This window comes from Sinocyclocheilus grahami, unplaced genomic scaffold (assembly GCF_001515645.1).
Source record: "Sinocyclocheilus grahami isolate Dianchi unplaced genomic scaffold, SAMN03320097.WGS_v1.1 scaffold1903.1, whole genome shotgun sequence".
NCBI lineage: Eukaryota > Metazoa > Chordata > Actinopteri > Cypriniformes > Cyprinidae > Sinocyclocheilus > Sinocyclocheilus grahami.
The window spans coordinates 61,785-70,597 of NW_015507082.1; the positions used below are offsets into that span (position 1 = coordinate 61,785).

An 8,813-nucleotide genomic window follows, 5' to 3' on the forward strand; every position below is an offset into this window, starting at 1 on the left:
CAGGGCTTAGATTAAGCCAGGATTAGGCCTTAGTTTAATTAGGACATCTAAGTAGCTTAAACGTGCCTGAGAAAAAAAACATTACTGGTGTGTATCTTGAGACAAAACAATGGCACTGATATATTTTAAGACATGTCAGTGCAAGTTGCTTTCAGTTAAGACAGCTCAAACATTTATTTTAGTCTGGAACTAGGCATACAAGCAGTAAACAAACAGTGCTTTCAGTATTTAAGAGTATCTGAACATTTTCCTTTCAAGAGCTGTTTGTGATTTTTCTCTTTCTCAGCTTTACTGTTGTTGATTATTATGATGGCATCATAGAGAGCGGCAGATCTAATAAGCTGCATTCACACTAATGCACAGATCTCTTTTGAAATATAAGATGTGGTTTGTCCTGTCTGTTTGATCCTTTAAGACATAACTGACTGTGTTTACATTAATTTCGCGTTATAAAAGCATTTTGAAATGCAAGTATATTTAACCACTTAAAAGCAGTCGCGCACAGCCGCATGACCGAGCACTCTTCACAAAGCGCGCATCAGCATTTGAAATGGACATAACATAACCGAGGCGGTGTTCGTAGAGCATTTGTAAGGAAAATACCGGCGGGCGAGACGACACACTGCAAGCGTCAGCAACGCACGCGTTTCTCACAGCGCATTCTGTTCAGTGAAGCACGCGAATGTCCTTGTAATTCGCTTCAACCTTTCCGAACTTTATTAAAGGTTATTGTGTGGATGGTTCGAGTGGTGTGTGTGTATGTGTGAGAGAGAGAGAGACAGAGAGAGAGAGCAATTGGAAGCAAGCAGGATGAGTTTCTAAAGCACATGCAGCGCCATCGCGCATCAGTGGTTAAAAACTAAGCTCAGAATCGTTTGAGAATCTTTTCTCCCATCTCGATTGTATAGTATGACCAACACAATATTAGATGGATTAAACAAAGTGTGCTTTTCTGTAGGCCAGGCATATGCGTAGTGTGCCAAGTTGACGCTTCCTCTGCAGACTGCTTTACTCTCGCATGTCACGTGACGAGAATGTAATCGCAGCCTTTGCGGTTAAAAAATCGCGTTGTGCCATATCGCGATATTATCGAAAATGCGATTAATCGTTCAGCCCTAGCTTGAAGTATAACACATAAGAAGTGTTCTATGTGGACCCACCAAGCAGTTGCCATGCTAACAAGCAATTTTTGCTCGGGGTAGTGATCAAAAAAATAAATTGTAAAGGCAGTTTCGCAGCAAAAATTGTCCCATATATAATAGTTTGGATTGTAAGTGTAAGGTCCGCGCACCTGGTCCAAGGAAGGTATCCAGTGGCGGATGAAGGTCTCTTGCGTGTTCGGTCTTTTCAGCGCGCAGTGTTATTCAATTTAGGTTTAACTCAAACGGAAATGAAATTATATATATATATATACATATAGAATGTATTTATATATACAGTATATGTATATGTGTGTGGCTGTACATACACATATGTAGTTGTTTTTTGGTGTTTGGCTTAGTGTTATGTTAGAATCATTATTATACCTTTTGTTCTTTTAATATTTTGAATTGTTTTTAGCTTTATTTTTTTGTTTTCATTTAAATGTTTAGTTTTGAAATGTTCCAGTCTAAAGGGTACTTGAATTATTTATTTTTTTTAACTCAGAACATATTCATAATCCATCATTTATATTAAAATTCTTACCCATGAGCTTCAATCATGTCGGCAATGAGCATGTTAACCAACTGTCTGTGGGTGCTGTCTGACAAAGTTTTGGTTTTATCGTATTCAAACCTGGTGGAGACAAAATAATGTTTGAATACGATAAAACCAAAACTTTGTCAGACAGCACCCACAGACAGTTGGTTAACATGCTCATTGCCGACATGATTGAAGCTCATGGGTAAGAATTTTAATATAAATGATGGATTATGAATATGTTCTGAGTTAAAAAAAATAAATAATTCAAGTACCCTTTAGACTGGTTTATGTTGAAAGGTTGTCTTGTCCCCAATTCCCTTTGTTTTATCAATGTCCCTGCTTTATGACTCAAAACAGAAGAACTCCTCCACAAACTGTGCAGACTAAGTATGCTCTAGGTATTGTCACTTTGTTTCCTAACCTGGAGGATCCATATTCTAAAAACGGATATGTAAGTGCTTTTTTTCCAGATTATACAGGTCTAAAAAATTATTCACTTTAAAAACAATTTAATGATTTGCCTTAATTTTTTTTTAAAATCGTTTACTCTTTTATTTTTTTAGGAGCATTTCTACGATGCGTCTAGCGGCACTGGGTACCTGGCCTGGCGCTTAAAAACTGTAAAGAGTGTTTGTTCTGTTTTTGTTTTGTTTTTTATATACAGATTGAACAAGATTTTTTGCTACTATTTGGAGAAGAGATCTCAGGAAAGTTTCTGGCAAAGTGGCCAACCTACTTCAAACAGAGAGTGATCAATGACAGCAAAGGATTGTCCTCCAGTCACCACATTGAGGAACTCATCAAAGATGCTCAGCGTGAACCTGGTGATGGTAAGATTTAACACGTATCATAAAAAGGAATCGCTGTATCTCCTGCCCCCAACTCCAAAAGGTCACAAGAAGGCAGCAAAGATCAGCCCCCTTCAGGCAGCTGACCATGTGGTGCGATTTCTTAGGGTGAGTTTTAATGTGTTTTTAATTCATTCTGAAATCCGCTGTGTCCGAGACGTGCAAAACAAATCACAATTATGAAAACAATTGAACAAATCCAAAAACAAAACGTCAAACTATAAATGCAGCACCAAGTCTAAAAACAAAATGGCAAGTCAAAAAACACAATGACAAAATGGAAAAGATTAGATATATTTTGTGAATTGAATACTTACAGCAGATTGGATGATACATCTGTCAATCAAGACATGCAGTCAGTTAAGTACAGCACACTCCCGCAGAAGTTTTAATAAAATATTAATGCAAATAAAGTACTAATGGGTAGGGCTGGGCGATATGGGCAAAATTTCATATCTCTATTATTTGGCCGATTTGCTATATATGGTATATATCTTGGTATTTTCGTTTTTGTATCTGGATTTTTTTTTTTAAATCTGTATTTAATATACAGTATATATTTTACGTACTGCCCAATGTTGTCTAACGAAACAATATATTAAAGGCTATGAAAACTAATAAAGTGAATGCAACAATGTAAGCCTATATATTATGTGCAAAAAAGGGTCAAAATCACATTTCATAATAACATTGTAACATTACAATCTAAAAATATTATGCTCGTTCATTATGCTCGTTTCATTTTTTTAAAAAAACCTTAAAATTGTTTCTGACTTGCTATTTTGTTTTTTGATTTGCTCATTTGTTTTCATAATTGTGATTTGTTTTGTGCTTCTCAGCCACCGTAAATCACGGATGTCAGTTGTATCTTCTTTTCTTCAGTAACTTACTGGAACATGTTTGGCATTGCATCTATAAAACAGAATTAGCATTCATTGTAATTGGCCTGGTTTTCTTATATTATCTAGATGGGAACCAGCATTCCAATGTTTTTGGAGAAAGTCGGATCTGCACAGCCTTTCCTGCTCTGTATTGGAGAAAATACCAAAAGCATTCATAGGTTCTTCATTATTGTCGACATGAAACCAATTCCATGCAAGGCTCTGACGACGGTAGCAGCATTTGATGAGCTCTTTAAGGCACACTTTGTGTTCAGCACATCATACCACGAAAGTCTGGCAAACTTCTACATGTTCATCCAAACGGCAGTGTACAACATAGATGCTGGAACCTCCAAAGAAAGACCAAGAGTCAGAGAACTAAGGGCAAGATTTCTCAGTGGAAAGGAGTGATTGAAGATAGGGTCAAAGCATGTTTACATGTTTTATTTGTAAAACTTCTCATCGGACTTCATCTCTGATTTGTCGGCATTTGAAACTTCTACACGGACTTTACCCTGGAAAGCTCTTGCGTTTACGATGTGCAGAGTTCGGATGTTCTTCAATGTTTGGCACATATTCTGGATTTAAGAAACATTTAATCACAGTTCATCCAGTGTTCAAAAAAGTTGTTAATATTATTGTGAAAGATGAGAAGGTTTTTCTTTCGACAAGCAGTGTTCAAACTGTGCAAATGGATGAAGACCTTCATGCATTTATAATAGATGATGAAATTGTTCCTTTTACAGTATTTGCACTGCAGACCAGAGTTGTTTTTTAACTCTATACCGTGTACATATAACTCATTCATAGTGTTAAACAAGTAACTCTTTGAAGAGTGTTAATGTAACTCTGAAAAGATTGGGACAATATGTACACTTTTTCGGAGTTGATTTAAACTCTGTTAGAGTTGAATTAACACTCATAATTTTGCTGTGTGGTGTGCATGATTTAGTTTTTGTTTTCCGCATATGACATACACCGAGCTCCCTACTACTTCTGTAGCGACCTGCGTGCTTTCACATGGAGCAGCAGTAACTACACAGAGCCGTTGTTCACTGACGAGCTGAATATGAACTGGTTTTGCGCAGCTCGTCAGTGAACAACGGCTCTGTGTAGTTACTGCTGCTCCATGTGAAAGCAGGCAGGAGATGGAGATTTACCGCTGATTACAGAACCGGCTTTCTGACAAGATGCGCGTTAAATATATCGCATGCGATTTATAGTGCAGCCCTAATTTTCGTAATTGTCAAAATAAATCAGTCTACTTTTTTAGTTCGTGAGAATTGTTCACACGCGCACACACACACACACTCATGCCTGGTCAGCTATCCTTGTGGGGACTCTCCACAAGCGTAATGGTTTTTATACTGTACAGACCGTATATATTCTATTGCCCTACACCAACCCTACCCCTAAACCTACCCCTCACAGGAGACTTTCTGCTATTTCAGATTTTCTCTCAGTGTGTGTGTGTGTGTGTGCGTGCGCATCCATGTTGCCTAGTAACGAACCTGCAGTAATTTACCCGGAAACAACGCACTCTAGTTTCTGATTGGCTGTTAGGTGGCATGTAAATCTGTTTAACTCAGTCAGAGATTTTTGCAGTATGATTGAGTTTAATTCAGAGATTTCTTGGCCGTTCGCCTGATCGATTTAACAACTCATTCCAACAGCTAAATGCTACTTTGAATTCTTCTAAAACGAATTACTAATACAATTAGAATATCTTAGTTGTACAGCAATAGTCTATATATCCGTGAGCGCATCTGCTAAAGATGTGTCCAGAGCTGCAGTCTAGCACAGAAAACAATATAAAGCACTTCCACTAGACACGAGTGTGCCTGCCGTCGCTGCTCTTCATGAGCTGCATGATATATTTCCAGCAGTTTCCTTCATTCTTCTGCAGTAGCTCTCGGGCTTCTTTCAGTGAAACATGCGCGTGTGTTATCGGTCTGTGCTTCATCATAGATCTCCACATGTCCACAGAGTCATGATGTAAACCCAGTAAGCGCTTAATAAAACCTCCTCCTCCTCCTGCTCCTCCTGGATCCGGTAGATCTGACAGCGCATCTCGTGCAGCTGTTACTTCATCACAGACTGAAGCTTCATGCTTCCTCTGTTGTTCCTGAACTTCACACTTCATCTTTCCCAGCACAGTGTGTCCAGATGAGCGCTATCTCTGGATTCTGTGTGAAGTTCAGAATAGAATTTCAGTTGCTCCATCTATTCCATCTCTTTGAAGGCGCGTTTATTCTTCAAACAGCAGGAAACAGAACACGTCACAGTCGATGAGGAAGCACGGAGAGCCAATCAGCATTCGAGGCGACACTTTTTAAATCTTTCTGGCGAGATTAGATTAATCAGCAAAAACACGCGTCTGAACTTCCTGAAGCTGATGTTCGCAATAATATTGACTGTATCGATCTATCTATCTATGATAAAGTAACTGATGCTAATTTATATTTGTTTAATAGCTAATCCTAACATTATTCTGCTGCTTCTTTGAAATATAGGCAGATATCTAGAAATATAGAAAATAATATAAATTATTTAATGTAGCCTAAATGTTTCCAATTATAAGTAATGGGATAAATAATAACGTGTTTGCTGTTTGAAACAGATTGAGTAATGAAACTGCTCCACAGAAAGGTAATAATGCTATTTCACACAATATGACTTGGATTAATAGGAAAGCCCTGAGCCGCAGCGTGGGGGGAAAATAAATAACTAAATAATGTGGGTGGAGAAATACTGTGTTACTCTTAGATCCTTCCACTAGATTCAGACCACAGCAACACAAGCTCAAGAGCCGGTAAATGAAGGAGGAAGAGAGACCGGACCTTCAAGTTTAACACTTTTATTAACAAGCAACATGAAAATCTCCACATACTCAACTCGAATGTTTTTTTTCTTTCTTTTGAAACAAAAGATGGAATCAAAATTAAGAAACCTGGGCTTTAATCATAATCAAAAATCTCCTGATTATGCTTGATAGGTTTCATATTCATCGTTGTAAATTAAACAATCAGAAACCTCTTTTTTCTGTGGTGCTTAAAGAATTAGATAATTATATAAGTACTATTAAGGAGAGTGCAAACAAAAAAAGCTGTAAAAACTGCTTTTGTTTAGTACATTTAAGATACTGTGAAATAGTAAGGCCTTTATTTATGTATAGTTAATATTTGTTTTACTTTGTACACCCATGGCACTTTTGTTATGGATTTGTTGTTTAAGCATCAATTTTTAAAAAAGCACAAGTCTGAGAGTGCAGAAACCCCAGTCCTCCACACAGAGAGAGGAACAGCAGATGATCTCAGAGGAATGCATGGCTCAACAGAACTCCTTCACACAACACATAAGAAAGAAGTTACCCAATCTATGTATAGAGCGAAATAAATACACAGAGGAGACCGGGGATGATAGTAACACTTTGTGTTCGAGGGTCACTAACTTAGTGCTTGCTCATGCTAGATCTCTCAAACTTTGATACATTGTAGCCACATGTGTCTGCTACCAATACAGCTCACTTGAGCTTGTACTACACGATCACAGATTCTGTGAGTTAATGTCAAACACAAAGAGTTCCGCTGTTACAACCTGCCCACTACTATAACACTAGCTGGGGAGAGATCTGGTGAAATAATATACACACTTTCCAGATCATGCAACAACTTTATTGAAGAACAATGTAAACAATTTAAACTAACAAAAATATTCTGGAACTTTAAACTTAAGACTATAACAAATTGCTGTGTGTGTGTGTGTGTGTGTGTGTGAGTGAGAGAGATAATACATTTGTATTCCCAACATGCTTATTTGAAGTGCAATAAAAATATATTGAATTGCATTTTAATATATTTCTAAAAAGTATACTAGAAGTACTTTTGTATTAAATATATGCTTAGTTATACTTCTAAGAAATATGCTAAACAGAAGCATACTTTTAATGTATTTATAAAAAGTATACTAGAAATACTTTGGTAATATATATATGCTTAGTTACACTTTTAAGGAATATGCTAAACACAAGCACACTATTAGTATATTTCTAAAAAGTATAGTAGAAATACTAACTGTTAATAAATATATTTTAGTTACACTTTTAAGGGATATGCTAAACACAAGCACAATTTTAGTGACTTTTTAGTGTATTTACAGAAAACATACTTATGTTACACTTACTTAAAGTATATTTTATGTCTACTTTGTGTAATAACATAACAAAATTATTACACTTTTAGTGGGTTTTTAATGTACTTTATATTGCAGTAGGCCTACACATGGTTATATTTTAAATATTTATGTATTTATAATTTTAATATTTGGAAAAGTACAATATTTTGAAAAACATTTTTAACATTTACAATGAACAAACGTTTGTGAACTATTATTAAGCATTGCGATGTTTAAAATATGTTGTTTAATATGTTGTTCAGTTTTACTTCAAAGGTTATGCTACTTTGGTTGATTAGGCTGTTGTTCTTTACACGATACATTAATTGTAATAAGCTAGGTGTTTATACATTTGTTCAAGCTTGACGCCTTTATTTTCTAATATATATCTCTGAAATTCCCACAAGGATTTCAACATCATATACGGAAAAAAAAAAAAAACTCGCCCTTACTTGTGTTTAAATTCAAACATCACACTGACTAAACCTGATTGGTTCCAGAGCTATTGAACGGCTCTGATTGGTTCGTATGATAATGAGCTCACCCCAGAGAGCTTCGTATGTAAAATATGATGTGCGTGCAAATGTCTCTTGAATGTGAATATAAGTGTAAATTTAAACAGTATTATATAGAGCGGTCGCCGATCGTGTCTCTTTAGGGCACTTGGTGGAAACCACGCAATTCATATGGATTACTTTGGCGATGTTTTTTTGCGATTTCAACTTTTTGAAATGTGAACATCTTTGGTGAATCATCGGAGGGACATAAATCTCTCAGATTTTTATTAAAATATCTCCACTTTTCTTTTGGAGATGAATGATAGTCTTAGATGGTTTGGAGCATCTTAAGGGTGAGTGATGACAGAATTCAAATTGTTTTGGGGGAAGTATGAAATTAATTAGAAAATATAGCGGTATGTTCTTATATTGACCAGCTTCTGCAAGCGTGCGTGTATGGCGTCTGGCTTTTGGAACCTCACTGTGACTTCAGGTAAGATTTATTTAACGTTATTTGTCTGTGCCAGTCGTGTTTTTGACATGCATTGGCAGAAAAAAAATAAATCAAATAAAATTAGTCATTAAAACTGTTATGAATCCGGTTCATGAACTTCCGTCTGCTTACCATCAGAGGTCACCCTTTCCATAACATTGACTCTCGCACTACACCTACTGTTGCTTATCATCCCGGACTACATATCCCATCATTCATTGCACTGATTGCACTCAGC

General features: G+C 36.5%; 1 long non-coding RNA gene across 1 annotated transcript; it reads left to right on the forward strand.

The window, feature by feature from the left end:
- Positions 1-1,793: 1,793 nt before the first annotated feature.
- LOC107573246 (uncharacterized) lies at positions 1,794-2,308 on the forward strand. Its single transcript, XR_001607475.1, has 3 exons — positions 1,794-1,885; positions 2,041-2,134; positions 2,247-2,308. It is a non-coding gene; the product is annotated as an uncharacterized lncRNA (long non-coding RNA).
- The last annotated feature ends 6,505 nt before the right edge of the window (positions 2,309-8,813 follow it).